Source organism: Bos indicus, chromosome 7 (genome assembly GCF_029378745.1).
Source record: "Bos indicus isolate NIAB-ARS_2022 breed Sahiwal x Tharparkar chromosome 7, NIAB-ARS_B.indTharparkar_mat_pri_1.0, whole genome shotgun sequence".
In the NCBI taxonomy this organism is placed as follows: domain Eukaryota; kingdom Metazoa; phylum Chordata; class Mammalia; order Artiodactyla; family Bovidae; genus Bos; species Bos indicus.
Window position 1 is genome coordinate 10,629,464 of NC_091766.1, and position 17,030 is coordinate 10,646,493.

The following is a 17,030-nucleotide window of genomic DNA, read 5'->3' on the forward strand; positions in this document are numbered from 1 at the left end:
AGATATACTGGAAGAAAAAGTTGATGCAATGAGATGTTATCATTGTAATCAATGGTACAATTCTAAATGAAAAATCAGGTTCAATCTCTTATATATCTATACAAATTTTAACATTCATTACTAACCTGACAAGTAAAATGAAACATCAAATATAGATTTTTAATTAATGAATATTTTAAATATAGATTATCCAAAAACTAAAATTCACTTAATTAAAATGATTACAACTAAATTCCTTGGTTTCTAAAATTGGGGATGAAATTTAGGAAAAGAAAACAGGAAAATGATGAAAAGAGTTTAGAGATATCTAGGTCATTATCAAACAAAACACATGAACTGATGTTTCAAAAATTTGTAAATTTTATGAACAAACAGAAACAGTCACAAAGTATCTGGGTTTCTGAATCTTAATATATTTTTTAAATTTTGTGTTATTCATGGGCACCTCTCCAGCCCCAAGACAAGCATCTCTGTCACCCTTTGAAAGTGATAGAAGTGGCACAATTTATCAAAGGACATTTTATGTCCTTATTTCTCAGACTATAGATAAAAGGGTTCAGCAGGGTGTAACCACTGTATACATAACTGAAAGCATTTTACTGACCTTGGTACTTAGGGTTATTCCAGAACTTATCTACATCTCAAGTCTTGTACCATAGAACAAGGAAACAATAGAGATGTGAGATCCACAGGTGGAAAATACCTTATACTTGCCTCTAACTGATGAAATTCTCAGAACAGATAAAAGAATCTTAGAGTAAGAGAAAAGGATACAAGTGAATGAAATAAAACTCACCAAGATGCAAAATACAGCACTAGGTGATTTTAAAAATTGTCAGAACAGGTATGTTGAAGCACCTGATTGCTTTCTCTGAAAAAGTGGGGGATTACCATGTCAGCACAGAAGGAGAGCTGCAATACAAGTAAACTATTTAACAAAGAGTCCAGAATGCTTAATAACCAACATACCAGAAGCAGGAGACCACAGAGCTGGGGGATCATGATGACTCTGTAATCCAAGGGCTGACAGATGGCTACGAACAAGTCATGGGCCATTGCGTTCAGGAGAAAGTAATCCAAAGCTACAAAGAGCACAAAAAAGTATAACTTGCAGAGGCAGCCTTCATAGGTTTGGCTTTGCTCTTTATCTGGATGTTCCACAGCATCTTTGGGATGGACGTGGAGATGAAACAGATATCTACAAAGAATAGGTTGGAGAGGAAGAAATACATGGGTGTGTGGAGGTGGGACTCAGTGACAATGGTCAGGATAATGAGAAGGTTCCCAAAGAAGGTGATCAGGTACAAGAACAGTAACAGCCCAAAAAGGAGAGGCTGCAGTTCTGTCTCTTCTGAGAATCCAAGCAGAAAAAAAATTCTGCAATCTGTGTATGGTTTCCTGGTTCCATGTTGCTTATGAGATTTCCAGTGACTCAGATGGTAAAGAATCTGCCTGTGATGCAGGAAACCTGGGTTCAATCCCTGGATAAGGAAGATCCCCTAGAAATGGTAATGGCTACCCACTCCAATATTCTTTCCTGGAGAATCCCATGGACAGAGGAGCCTGGCCAGGCTATAGTCCATGGGGTTGCAAAAAGTAGGACATGACTGAGCAATCAACATACATGTTCAGAAGAATGTAAATGGCCCACCTTAAGAGTTTGTCAAAGCTGTATATTGTCACTCTGCTTATTTAACTTATATGCAGAGTACATCATGAGAAACGCTGGACTGGAAGAAACATAAACTGGAATCAAGATTGCTGGGAGAAATATCAATAACCTCAGATATGCAGATGACACCATCCTTATGGCAGAAAGTGAAGAGGAACTCAAAAGCCTCTTGATGAAAGTGAAAGTGGAGAGTAAAAAAGTTGGCTTAAAGCTCAACATTCAGAAAATGAAGATCATGGCATCCGGTCCCACCACTTCATGGGAAATAAATGGGGAAACAGTGGAAACAGTGTCAGACTTTATTTTTCTGGGCTCCAAAATCACTACAGATGGTGATTGAAGCCACAAAATTAAAAGACATTTACTCCTTGGAAGGAAAGTTATGACCAACCTAGATAGTATGTTCAAAAGCAGAGACATTACTTTGCCAACGAAGATTCGTCTAGTCAAGGCTATGGTTTTTCTTGTGGTCATGTACGGATGTGAGATTTGGACTATGAATAAGGCTGAACACTGAAGAATTGATGCTTTTGAACTGTGGTGTTGGAGAAGACTCTTGAGAGTCCCTTGGACTGCAAGGAGATCCAACTAGTCCATTCTGAAGGAGATCTGCCCTGGGATTTCTTTGGAAGGAATGATGCTAAAGCTGAAATTCCAGTACTTTGGCCACCTCATGCAAAGAGTTGACTCATTGGAAAAGACTCTGATGCTGGAAGGGATTGGGGGCAGGAGGAGAAGGGGACAACAAAGGATGAGATGGCTGGATGGCATCACTGACCCGATGGACGTGAGTCTGAGTGAACTCCGGGAGTTGGTGATGGACAGGGAGGCCTGGCGTGCTGCGATTCATGGGGTCGCAAAGAGTCGGACATGACTGAGCAACTCATCTGATCTGATCTGATCTCCTGGGTACAGCCAACTGTGTGTCAGCATTGTACCTAATTTCATCCTTTTCCCTAAACTGTCTTTCCTCCAAAAATTCTTACCCCAAAAAATCAAGAACCTGTCTTAGAAAGTCTCTTGATTATTAAACTTTTCTTATATTGTTTTCCCCACTGATTCCCCTAAAATTCACAAATGAAAATAGCCTATTGTGCTCTTCCATATGAAGATGCAGTGGTTCACCCAAATAATGTCATGGAAACATCTGCCTTCTCCCATCCAATTACTTCCCAATTACTTCCTTGAATGGTAGACAAAATTGGAAGCTGCCCCTAAAAGAGCAAGGAGATGGAACCGCTCATGAAGCCTCTGTGAGATGATTGTGTTTTATCATCCCCTTTGATGAGACAGACTTGAATATATTGAGGAAAAGCATTTGTAACTTTTTGTGACATATGAATATGAATTCCCATAGGGCCTCATTGAATGAAATGTTCTTTGGTATTTTTTCTCTGATGGATGTGATTCTTACTTATTAGGATATTAAAAGAAAGCAAATGCTTGTGCTACATTTTCCCCTTTAGGGTATACATGGGAGCTCGAGTCATGTCTCCTATCTCACTGGACTTCTCAGAGTAGCTTCCAAGATGCAGGATATCATTAAAAGTTGATTTATGTGGCTGTGACATGAAATTTCTTCTTCTAAGAATTGAAGGCCACAATCAAACACCTTGAGTTGACACTATTGGAGCCTCACTCAAACATATGAGAGAAGTCCTTGATCTCACCTGATCCAAGAGAGAATTACTGTGTGTATTTATCATGAGGGCCCTTTTAACTGACAGTGCACCCTAATAAAAGGGAACACCATCCACTGAGCAGGTCCATGGTGTAACAGTCATTGTATGTTTGCCATGGAAAGTCTCATGGGGTCATCACATGTAAGTCAGTTCAGTTGCTCAGTCGTGTCCAACTCTTTCTGACCCCATGAATTGCAGCACGCCAGGCCTCCCTGTCCATCACCAACTCCCGGAGTTCACTCAGACTCACATCCATCGAGTCAGTGATGCCATCCAACCATTTCATCCTCTGTCGTCCCCTTCTCCTCCTGCCCCCAATCCCTCCCAGCATCAGAGTCTTTTCCAATGAGTCAACTCTTTGCATGAGGTGGCCAAAGTACTGGAATTTCAGCTTTAGCATCATTCCTCCCAAAGAAATCCCAGGGCTGATCTCCTTCAGAATGGACTGGTTGGATCTCCTTGCAGTCCAAGGGACTCTCAAGAGTCTTCTCCAACACCACAGTTCAAAAGCATCAATTCTTTGGCGCTCAGCCTTCACAGTCCAAATCTGACATCCGTACATGACCACAAAAAAAAAACCATAGCCTTGACTAGATGGACCTTTGTTGGCAAAGTAATGTCTCTGTTTTTCAATATGCTATCTAGGTTGGTCATAACTTTCCTTTGAGAAATCTGTATGCAGGTAGGAAGCAACAGTTAGAACTGGACATGGAAGAACAGGCTGGTTCCAAATAGGAAAAGGAATACATCAAGGCTGTATATTGTCACTCTGCTTATTTAACTTCTATGCAGAGTACATCATGAGAAACACTGGACTGGAAGAAACACAAGCTGGAATCAAGATTGCCAGGAGAAATATCAATAACCTCAGATATGCAGATGACACCATCCTTATGGCAGAAAGTGAAGAGGAACTCAAAAGCCTCTTGATGAAAGTGAAAGTGGAGAGTGAAAAAGTTGGCTTAAAGCTCAACATTCAGAAAATGAAGATCATGGCATCCGGTCGCATCACTTCATGGGAAATAGATGGGGAAACAGTGGAAACAGTGTCAGACTATATTTTTGGGGGGCTCCAGGATCACTGCAGATGGTGACTGCAGCCATGAAATTAAAAGACGCTTACTCCTTGGAAGGAAAGTCATCACATGTAAGTCTGGTAATTTCAGTAAGATGAGTGCAAGTGAACATTAGCAATCTATTATGCCACCAAGAAAGATTGAAGGTGAGAGGAGAAGGGGACGACAGGATGAGATGGTTAATGACATCACCGACTCAAAGGACATGAGTTTTAGTAAATTCCAAGGGTTGGTGATAGACAGGGAGGCCTGGCATGCTGCAGTCCATGAGGTCACAAAAAGTTGGACACGACTGAGCGACTGAACTGAACTGATGCCACTGAGTCATCCATGAGGCTCACAGTTAATCATATGATATTCAAGGAATTATAATAATACTTTTAATAATAATAACATGAAAATCTCAGTCAATGACAACGTCCAAGTTTGAAGTCAAGCAAAGGTGTTCATTTGGTAGAATATTGCCAACACCACCCACCCAAATCACTGTGCTGTTTTTCTACACTCTAGTGGAAAATAAGTGATCAGTGTGAAAACATATCACAGAGGGAAGGAATTCAGTTGGGGATAACAAAAGAGGAGAAAAAACCTCTCTAAGAAGGGGCTATTTAGGACTGACCAGAGATAAAAAGTGGGTGATAACTAGTTGAAAGGGAAGAGGAAAGATGTACACATTGGGAAGAAGCTCTGCTGGATCCTTTTTCTGTTTCTTCTCCTATTTTCTTCAGCATAGGTAAAAAAGACAAGGTAGAAACTTGTCAGTCTGACATGCTTGATTACAAAATTCCCTTGAAGCAAAAGGGAAGAATCCAAAATGTTTGATAGAGATAAGTGACTGTGATTAGTCTATAGTATTCAATGCCATTCCTTAACCCAGTCTGGGATTCACAGGTGGCTTAGTGGTAAAGAATCCACCTGCCAATACAGGAGACACAGGTTTGATCTGCGAGTTGGGAAGATCCCCTGGAGAAGGAAATGGCAACCCATTCCAGTATTCTTGCCTGGGAAATCCCATGGACACAGGTGCCTGGAAGGCTAAAGTCCATGGGGTCAGAAAAGAGTCTAACACAGTTTAGTAACTAAACAATGACAACCCAGTCTACCTTGATAAAGAACTGATTCTTTCCTTTCCTTTTTATGCTAATAAAAGTCAAGGTATATTGTTAAGATTCTAAATCAGAGTGATCTGGTGTCTATGAACTTTTAAGTGAGGGAAATAGATTGTCATCTGAGAGTCAAATGGTATAATCAATAATTATAGTGTGATTATTGTAAATTCTATGTACCCTCACTCAACCAAAAGTGCACAATTTTTATTCCTCCATTCCTAACACAGTGCCTGTCACACTTGAGATACGTGCTGCAGACTGAATTGTGTCCCCTCAAAACTCATGTGTTCAAATTCAAGTCCCCACTGTGACATCACTGTAGTTGGAGATAGAGCTTCTAGGAGTTGATACAGGTGTTGGGAAAATTAAAATGGAGGGAGTCTTATTCAGGCTTCAGAAGCAGGAGAGCAGGTCTCTAACCTGGCTTCTGACCTCCTTGGACACTGCCCAGATTTCATGCCTGCCCACAAGCACAGCTAGTCAGTCAGGACTTTAGATAAGAAAGAGAGTGAGATGTGAAATTTTTGAGCCCCTGGAGATCAGATCAATAGCTCAGGGTTTAGTGAAATCTTATGACTCACAGAAAACAAAATTTCAAAATGGTTAAAGTAAAACCAGGGCTGCGTTTTGTGCACAAACTGATGATGGTATCAGTTTGCAATCTGGGATTATAAATGAGAACCTCCAAAACTACAGTTATAAAACTCACCATGAAGTGGACGCACTGCCCAAGACCCTTTCCCTATTGGGGCTCCAGATTTCTTTTAATGAGTGACTTTTCTGTACCAGCTGAGCCACAGGGGAAACCTGAGGGACTTTCCAGTGCTGTTTAGTTCTGGATGTCAGATGACCCAATTTGGTGATGTATATGCTGTTGCTTGTCTCTATTGTTTCTATTTCTTTTCTTTAAATGACTGAATATTGAAATCAAATAATCTTCTTTTAAAATTGAAATTGTTTGCTTGTGTGTAAAGAGTGGCTTAGTTTGTTATCAAATCCTTTGAACCTAAAACAAAATAAAACTTTCAGCAAAACAACAGGTTAAATGAAGTCATAACTGTAGTGTCATAATTTAATACCCTTGGTAGCCTTATAAGAAGATAAAGCTCTTCCTCTTTCTCTTTGCTTCTCTCTCTCCCTGTGTGTGTGTGTGTGTGTGTGTGTGTGTGTGTGTGTGTGTGTGTTTCCACTCTCATGAAAAAGCCATTTGAAGGCACGGTGAGGAGGCAACCACATGAAAGCCAGAAACAGTGCTCTCACCAAAACCCAACTGTTTTGGCACCTGATCTCAGACTCCCACACTCCAGAATGTGAGAAATAAGTTTCTGTTATTTAAGCTGCCCAATTTCTTGTATTTTGTTACAGCATCCCAAGCTGACTAATGCAATGTGTAGCACCCACTTGATGAATGACTGAGCAACATCCCTTAGACAAATTCCCCAAATGTTCTTCAATTCCTGAGCAAGGTATATTTCCATATTCTGCCCTTAGATGAGGAGATCATATACAGTGTAAGGCAATAATATCCTGTGTGCCCTGATTCTGGTTCTGACCCCTGGGAGAAGTTTCTTTGTTTTCTCAGAGTTATGCTTCAGGAAGAATTGTCTCCTATAGTAGAATGTCATCCATGTAAATCATCTCTCCCTGGCCAGTAAGTGGAGCTGAAGGCATGTGTACAGAGTTGGTTTTACCTAGAGTCCAAGTTTACACTTCCTCCAGACTTTAAACTAATCCTTAAAAGATATGATGTCTTCCATTACGTGCTAGAAATTGATATCAAGAGGAAACAAAAGCTACTCTAGTGTAAATTGTTTGAGACACAGGTAGACTGGCCACTCAGAGAAGACCTTTCAGGATGTATGTTGTTTTCACTTGTCACCCTTGAAACAAAGTCTTTCAAAACTATTTTTTTAAGCAACATCCTCACAAATATTTGCATAAAAGATGTATGATGTCTCCATCTTCTCTGAAAAGTCCCTCATGCTTCATATTCAGTATATCCTAAGCCCCTTCTTTGGCACAGGCACCACTGATCTGATTCCAATCACCTTAACATTGGTTTTGACTATGGTATAACTTCATAGAAATTGCTTCTATTAGGGGAACTTTCTCGCATTATTCACTCATAATAGATTTTGGAATTCATTTAAATTGTCATTTGTATCTGTAGTTGGTTTATTTTTATTGCTTAGTAGATTTCATTGTATGAATATACTACAACTTTTTTATAATTATGTAACAGTGGATATTTCAGTTTTTCTTCCATTTTGTCTAATATGAATAAATTGTTATAAATGTTTGTAACTAAGTCTTTGTATAGACTCTTAATGAAAGTGAAAAAGGAGAGTGAAAAAGTTGGCTTAAAGCTCAACATTCAGAAAACGAAGATCATGGCATCTGGTCCTCTCACTTCATGGAAAATAGATGGGGAAACAGTGGAAACAGTGTCAGACTTTATTTTGGGGAGCTCCAAAATCACTGCACATGGTGTTTGCAGCCATGAAATTAAAAGTTGCTTATTCCTTGGAAAGAAAGTTATGACCAACCTAGATAGCATACTAAAAAGCAGAGATATTACTTTGCCAACAAAGGTCCGACTAGTCAAGGCTATGGTTTTTCCAGTGGTCATGTATGGATGTGAGAGTTGGACTGTAAAAAAAGCTGAGCCCAGAAGAATTGATGCTTTTGAACTGTGGTGTTGGAGAAGACTCTTGAGAGTCCCTTGGACTGCAAGGAGATCCAAGCAGCCCATTCTAAAGGAGATCAGTCCTGGGTGTTCATTGGAAGGACTGATACTAAAGCTGAAACTCCAGTACTTTGGCCACCTCATGTGAAGAGTTGACTCATTGGAAAAGACCCTGATGCTGGGAGGGATTGAGGGCAGGAGGAGAAGGGGACGACAGAGGATGAGATGGCTAGATGGCATCACCAACTCGATGCACATGAGTTTGGGTGAACTCCAGGAGTTGGTGATGGACAGGGAGGCCTGGCATGCTGTGATTCATGGGGTTGCAAAGAGTCAGACTCGACTGAGTGACTGAACTGAACTGAACTGATGCTTTCATTTACTTCAAATAAAAACCCAGGAGCAGAATTGCTGAGTCCTACTGTAAACATGTTGGCTTCCCAGGTGGCTCAATGGTAAAGAATTCACCTGCCATTGGAGGAGATACAACAGACTTGAGTTCTTCTTGATCAAGTTCTTCTTGATCCCTGGGCCAAGAAGATTCCCTGGAGAAGAAAATGGCAACCCTCTCCACTATTCTTGCCTGGAAAATTCCATGAAATGGGGAGCCTAGAGAACTAAAGTCCATGGGGTTACAATGAGTGAAATACAACTGAATGACTAAACAGGCACACATACCCTGTAAATATTTATACTTTTACAACAGATAATCAAGATTTTTCAAAGTGTTGGGTCATTTTGTCATCCTATGTAAATATATAAGAATTATACTAGTTTTCTATACCTCTGTATTATTTATTAATATTTTTGTGGATAACATATTCTCCCACAAAACTTAGACAAAGTACACATATCAATTATCTTAAAGTTTTTGTGATTCAGGAATCTGGGCATGACTAAGTTGGGTTCTCTGAGCCCTGGTCTCTCACAGGGGTACAATCTACCTGTCAGTCATTGTAGGAGAGCAGATGAAGATTATTGTAAACTACATCAGTTGGTGACTCAAGTTGCTTCTCCTATTGTGGATGTGATCTAGTTACAAATTGGATTAACCCAAACCCTGGCCATTAGTGTACAGATTCCGATATGTCAAATGACTTGTCAACAGAAGATCTTATGAAGTACAGTTACCTTCACCTGGTAGAGAAAGTATTGCACAATTTCTTCAGCAATCCTGTATTATTTTAAGCATTACATTTCCTGTATTACATATTATACTTGTGAAAACTTATGCAGTAGGTTCTATTTACCACACTAAACCCAGAGAATATATTAAGAGATCAAAATTTTAAAGAAAATACAGGAAGAAACCATTGCCTATATATGAAAAATGAAAGAAATTGAACTCTTTAAATAACTTAAATTTCAAATTATCTTTCTGGTCACTGATAATATTAATCATGATTAGGATCTCTTAGGGTTTTGAGGACTGTTACTCATGAAAAAGTCTCTATCTTCAGACAAATATTTCCTTTAAACCAAGAATGTTTCTCTACTGAAGAGTGTTTTAAGGGCTTGCTTTATGTCTTTGTTTTTAAGACTGTAGATAAAAGGGTTCAGCATGGGTGTGACCACAGTGTACATCACTGAGGCTACTGCAGTTGCCCTGGAGTTTTGTGTGCTAGCAGAGCTAAGATACACCCCAAGGCTTGTACCATAGAACAAGGAGACAGTTGAGAGGTGAGACACACATGTGGAAAATGCTTTATACTTGCCCCTTGTGGATGAAATTTTCAAAATAGAGGATACAATCTTAGAGTAAGAAAAAAGGATACCACTGAGTGGAACAATAACCAGAACTCCACTTGCAAAATATATCATCAGGTCATTGAGGAAAGTATCAGAACAAGCAAGCTGAACCACCTCATAAAGTTCACACAAAAAAATGGTGAATTTCCAATTTTGTGCAAAAAGAGAGTCACAAAATCATTAAGCCATGTAACAGAGAGTCGAGGACACTCACTAACCAGGATGTCAGAAGCAGGAGGTCACAAAACTTAGGATTCATGATGATCAGGTACTGCAATGGGTGACAGATGGCTACAAACCGGTCATAAGCCATCACAGTCAAGAGGATGTTGTCTAACATCCAAAAAAGTATGAAAAAATACACCTGTACGATGCAGCCTTCATAGGTGATAACTTGACTCTGAGTCTGCGTGTTCCACAGCATCTTTGGGATGGTGGTAGAGGTGAAACAGATGTCTGAAAAAGATAGGTTGAAGAGAAAGAAATACATGGGTGTGTGGAGGTGGGAGTCAGTGATAATGGCCAGGATGATGAGAAGGTTCCCAATGAAGGTGACCAGGTACATGAACAGGAAGAGCCAAAAGAGGAGAGGCTGCAATAATACCTCTTCTGAGAGTCCCAGGAGGATAAACTCTGAAATACAAGTTTGGTTTCCTGCTTCCATGTAGCCAATGAAACTACAGAAATAGAAACAGGAACAGTGCAAATTTAGCTGAAAGAAGCCATCAAGAGATGGTACGGGTGGGTGGAGGGAGGGGGGTTCGGAATGGGGAACAGGTGTATACCTGTGGTGGATTCAGGTCAATGTATGGCAAAATCAATACAATATTGCAAAGTAATTAACCTCCAATTAAAATAAATAAGTTTATATTTAAAAATAAAAATTTTAAATGAAATAAAATACAGTGGGTGGAAAAAAAAAAAAAAAAGAAATTAACAGAGAAGGAAGCAAGATGTTCTTCAGTAGGTGAAAGTGAAATCATTCAGTCGTGTCAGATTCTTTGCAACCCTGTGGGCTGTAGCCTACCAGATTCCTCCATCCACGGGATTCTCCAGGCAATAGTACTGGAGTGGGTTGTTATTTCCTTCTCCAGGGGATCTTCCCAATCCAGGGATCGAACCGAGGTCTCCCGCCTTGCAGGCAGACGCTTTACCATCTGAGCCACCAGGGAAGCCGATTGGATAAGTAAACTTGGGCACATCCAAACAATGCACTACGGTGTCACTGAGTCCTCCTGCATCTGAAGCAGTTGATAGGGCCAGCAGAAGTCTTCTATAGGATAAATCTATTAGTTTGCTTTCCTCTGAGAATCCGGTTTTTAGTTCAAGTATCCTAATGGGGTAGCCATGTCTACTGGGATCTCAAGAATGAGCCAGACATGAAGAAGGGAACTGTACAAGTCTTCTTCTATGTGCATGAAAAGAGATAGCAAATACAGAGGAGAGAGAAATGAAATAGACAAAAAGGGAGGAAAAGAAGCAAAAGACTGTATTTCACTGAAAGAAGAAACAATGGGGAATCACTTTCTTTGGGTGATAGCAGTATTATACATCTATCTTACAGCTCCCTGAATGCCCCCAATAATAATAATAATATGAATACCCAACTAGAAAAATATTTTCAATCTTTATGACCTAAAATTATTCATAGTCTCACACTACCATTTATCCTCACATTACTATTTATCTGTTTAAATAACATGTATAATACCATATATGAGACAAGTCACCAGTCCAGGTTCAATGCACAATACTGGATGCTTGAGGCTGGTGCACTGGGACGACCCAGAGGGATGGTACAGGGAGGGAGGAGGGAGGAGGGTTCAGAATGGGGAACACATGTATACCTGTGGAGGATTCATGTTATTCATGTTGATATATGGCAAAACCAATACAATATTGTAAAGTTAAAAAAGAAAAAAAAAGATTTAAAAATTTTTAAATTTTTAAATATATATAGTAAAATTGATAGAATTAAAGCAAAACATTTTAAAGGTCTTTTTTTTCCCCAAAATCTAGTGACCTGGGAAATGTTTTGATAGGTTAAATGGTTATTTTAAAAATATTGCTGAAATGATAGTGAATTCTAGCGATAATTTCAGAAAGAAATTACTTCAATTCCCCACAATGTTTCCAGAAAGTAGAAACAGTTAAGATACTTTCTAATTCATTCTGTAAAGCAAGCCTTAACTAACAGAAAGCTACGTAGACCTATTACAGGAAAAGAAAGCTGCAGATCAGTATGACTCACAAATATAGGTACAAAGGTCCTCAACAAAATATTAGCAAATCAAAACAAACAATAGAGGGAATTTTATACCAAGACCAAGGAGAATTTATTCCAGGTATGCAGGATGGGTTAAAAATGTGAAAATAAATGTAATCTATTCCCTCCTTCAGTTAACAATAGTGTTAACTTTAAATTTTGTTAATAATAAAATGGACAACTTGGAAGAAATGGACAAATTCTTAGAAAACTACAACTTTTCATGTTAATTTTTAAAATACTAAAAAGAAAATCAATTTAATCTACTATGTCAACAAGCTAATGAAGAGAAATCATATCAATTTATGTAGAAAGAGCAGTTGATAAAACCCAAAACAAGTTCATAGTAATAATAACAAACCTGCAGTAGATTGAGTATAGGAACTTCCTCTGTTGTGTAGAGAATGTGTAACACAGAGCCGAAAATAAAATCCTACTTGATGGTGAGAAAATGGGACAAAGCCCTTTCACAAAAATTACCTCAAGATGTATGATATACTTAAAACACAAAACCATAAGTCATCTAGAAGAAAACACTGGGGGAAATCTAGAGTGTCTTAGATTTGGCAATGAGGTTTTAGACACAGCACGAAAAGAATAATTCATAAAAAAAAAAAAAGTTGTATTTCATTCATTTAAAAATCTGCTTTGTAAAAGTGGCTAAGAGTGACAATAGTCAAGCAGCAATCTTAGAAATAGTACTTGAAAAAATGTGTCTAATAAAGGACTTGAATCCAAATTATACATAGAACTCATAAATTCAACAGTAAGAAAACAAATAGCCCAATTTAAAATGGACACCACTGCAGTGACTTAGCATGAACGAAGGTAAAGACATCTCACCAAAGAAACACTAACGCAAGAAAGCTTCTGGAAAACTTCACAGCATCTTTTATCATTACATAATTAGAATATACAATAACCAATACACACAAATTAGAATGGCTGAAAACAAAAGAAAATACTCGACATACCAATTGACAAGTATGTGAAGCAATAGAAACTCTCATTCATTGCCAGTGGGATTAAAAAATAGCATAGCCACTTAGGAAGATGGCTTGGTAGACTCTTCTGAAGTTAAATATAATCTTACCATACAATCCAGCAGTGTAACTACTAGGTATGTTCATGTCTACATAGTCATTTGTCGTGTCCCACACTTTGTGACCCCATGGACTGTAGCCTGGTAGGTCCTCTGTCCATGGAATTTTTCAGGCAAGAATAATGGAGTGGGTTGCCATTTCTTCCTCCAAGGTATCTTCCCGACCCAGGGATTAAATCCGTATCTCCTGCATCAGCAAGCAAATCCTTTACCATTGTGAAACCTGGGATGTACAACTAAGGTATACACCCAACTAATCCAAAAACATGTCCACACAAAAATCTGCATTCAAATAATTATAGCAGCTTTATTCATGGTCTCTAAAATAGAATGCAACCAAGGTGCCCTTCAATTAAGTAAATGGATAAAGACACTGTAGTACATCTGTACAAATGAATAAAAATAAATTCGTTTCCAACTCTTTGCCACCCCATGAATCACAGCACGCCAGGCCTCCTTGTCCATCACCAACTACTGGAGTTCACCCAGACTCACATCCATCGAGTCAGTGATGCCATCCAGCCATCTCATCCACTATCGTCCCCTTCTCCTCCTGCCCCCAATCCCTCCCAGCATCAGAGTCTTTTCCAATGGGTCAACTCTTCGCATGAGGTGGCCAAAGTACTGGAATTTCAGCTTTAGCATGATTCCTTCCAAAGAAATTCCAGGGCTGATCTCCTTCAGAATGGACTGGTTGGATCTCCTTGCAGTCCAAGGGACTCTCAAGAGGCTTCTCCAACACCACAGTTCAAAGGAATCAATTCTTCGGTACTCAGCCTTCTTCACAGTCCAACTCTCACATCCATACATGACCACAGGGAAAACCATAGCCTTGACTGGACGAACCTTTGTTGGCAAAGTAATGTCTCTGCTTTTGAATATGCTATCTAGGTTGTTATAACTTTCCTTCCAAGGAGTAAGTGTCTTTTAATTTCATGGCTGCAGTCACCATCTGCAGTGATTTTGGAGCCCCCCAGAAATAAAGTCTGACACTGTTTCCACTGTTTCCCCATCTATTTCCCATGAAGTGATGGGACCAGATGCCATGATCTTCATTTTCTGAATGTTGAGCTTTAAGCCAACTTTTTCACTCTCCTCTTTCACTTTCATCAAGAGGCTTTTGAGTTCCTCTTCACTTTCTGCCATAAGGGTGGTGTCATCTGCATATCTGAGGTTATTGATATTTCTCCTGGAAATCTTGATTCCAGCTTGTGCTTCTTCCAGTCCAGCGTTTCTCATGATGTACTCTGCATATAAAGTAAATAAGCAGAGTGACAATATACAGCCTTGATGTACTCCTTTTCCTACTTGGAACCAGCCTGTTGTTCCATGTCCAGTTCTAACTGTTGCTTCCTGACCTGCATAGAAATTTCCCAAGGGGAAGATCAGGTGTTCTGGTATTCCCATCTCTTTCAGAATTTTCCACAGTTTATTGTGATCCACACAGTCAAAGGCTTTGGCATCGTCAATAAAGCAGAGATATATGTTTTTCTGGAACTCTCTTGCTTTTTCCATGATCCAGTGGATGTTGGCAATTTGATTTCTGGTTCCTCTGCCTTTTCTAAACCCAGCTTGAACACCAGGAAGTTCACGGTTCACATATTGCTGAAGCCTGGCTTGGAGAATTTTGAGCATTATTTTACTAGCATGTGAGATGAGTGCAATTGTGCCGTAGTTTGAGCATTCTTTGGCATTGCCTTTCTTTGGGATTGGAATGAAAACTGAACTTTTCCAGTCCTGTGGCCACTGCTGAGTTTTCCAAATTTGCTGGCATATTGAGTGTAGCACTTCCATAGCATCATCTTTCAGGATTTGGAATAGCTCAACTGGAATTCCATCACCTCCACTAGCTTTGTTTGTAGTGATACTTTCTAAGGCCCACTTGACTTCACATTCCAGGATGTCTGGCTCTAGGTCAGCGATCACACCATCGTTATTATCTGGGTCGTGAATATCTTTTTTGTACAGTTCATTTGTGCATTCTTGCCATCTCTTCTTAATATCGTCTGCTTCTGTTAGGTCCATACCATTTCTGTCCTTTATTGAGCCCATCTTTGAAATTTTCCCTTGGTATCTCTAATATTCTTGAAGAGATTCTAGTCTTTCTCATTCTGTTGTTTTCCTCTATTTCTTTGCATTGATTGCTAAAGAAGGCTTTCTTATCTCTTCTTGCTATTCTTTGGAACTCTGCATTCAGATGCTTGTATCTTTCCTTTTCTCCTTTGTTTTTTGGTTCTCTTCTTTTCATAGCTATTGTAAGGCCTCCCTAGATAGCCATTTTGCTTTTTTGCATTTCTTTTCCACGGGGATGGTCTTGACCCCTGTCTCCTGTACAATGTCACGAACCTCATTCCATAGTTCATCAGGCACTCTATCTATCAGATCTAGGCCCTTAAATCTATTTCTCACGTTCACTGTATAATCATAAGGGATATGATTTAGGCCATACCTGTATGGTTTAGTGGTTTTCCCTACTTTCTTCAATTGCAGCCTGAATTTGGCAATAAGGAGTTCATGATCTGAGCCACAGTCAGCTCCTGGTCTTGTTTTTGTTGACTGTATAGAGCCTCTCCATCTTGGCTGCAAAGAATATAATCAATCTGATTTTGGTGTTGACCATCTGGTGATGTCCATGTGTAGAGTCTTCTCTTGTGTTGTTGGAAGAGGGTGTTTGTTTTGATCAGTGCATTTTCTTGGCAAAACTCTATTAGTCTTTTCCCTGCTTCATTTTGTATTCCAAGGCCAAATTTGCCTGTTACTCCAGATGTTTCTTGACTTCCTACTTTTGCATTCCAGTCCCCTATAATGAAAAGGGCATCTTTTTTGGGTGTTAGTTCTAAAAGGTCTTGTAGGTCTTCATAGAACCGTTCAACTTCAGCTTCTTCAGCATTACTGGTTGGGGCATAGACTTGGATTACTGTGATATTGAATGGTTTGCCTTGGAAACGAACAGAGATCATTCTGTCGTTTTTGAGATTGCATCCAAGTACTGCATTTCGGACTCTTTTGTTGACCATGATGGCTACTCCATTTCTTCTGAGGGATTCCTGCCCGCAGAAATAGATATAATGGTCATCTGAGTTAATTTCATGCGTTCCAGTCCATTTTAGTTCACTGATTCCTAGAATGTCGACATTCACTCTTGTCATCTCTTGTTTGACCACTTCCAATTTGCCTTGATTCATGGAAGCCATAAAATAGCATGGATAAATCTTATATGCTTGTTTCTAAATGAATGAAGTCAGATTGAAAAGTTAAGGTTGTATGACTCTGAGGAAGAAACAATGAAAAGTTAAAAGACAAGCAGTTTTTCCAGCAGTGAAACTATTCCATAAGATACTGTAACTGTGAACATGTGAGAGTATGTATTTATCAAAATGTATTAACTTTACAAAGAGTAAATATCTAGGTATGCAAATAAAGACATCAGTTAGAAGGTTAAGGGAATTCGAGGATGGAATGCAGACTGTCGACAAAAAAATCTAATTGTACTCAAATAAATGGAACACCTTCACTGAAGGAAGAAGGGGAAACAGTGGTGAACTTAGTATTACTGGAAATGAGTAGAGACTATAAAATTAAAGGCAAAGAATTGTACATAATTACTGTACTCAGGTGCCCTTCCCTCATGGCTGAGGTCAGGGACAGAAGCTAGGAGGACCCCATGCCTGAGGGGCAGCGGCCAAGA

General features: G+C 39.3%; 2 pseudogenes; both read right to left on the reverse strand.

Moving 5' to 3' along the window:
- Window positions 1-473: 473 nt before the first annotated feature.
- LOC139183968 (olfactory receptor 7A10-like) lies at window positions 474-3,243 on the reverse strand (annotated as a pseudogene).
- Window positions 3,244-9,698: 6,455 nt separating this feature from the next.
- Window positions 9,699-10,638, reverse strand: LOC139183969 (olfactory receptor 7A17-like; annotated as a pseudogene).
- Window positions 10,639-17,030: the final 6,392 nt, after the last annotated feature.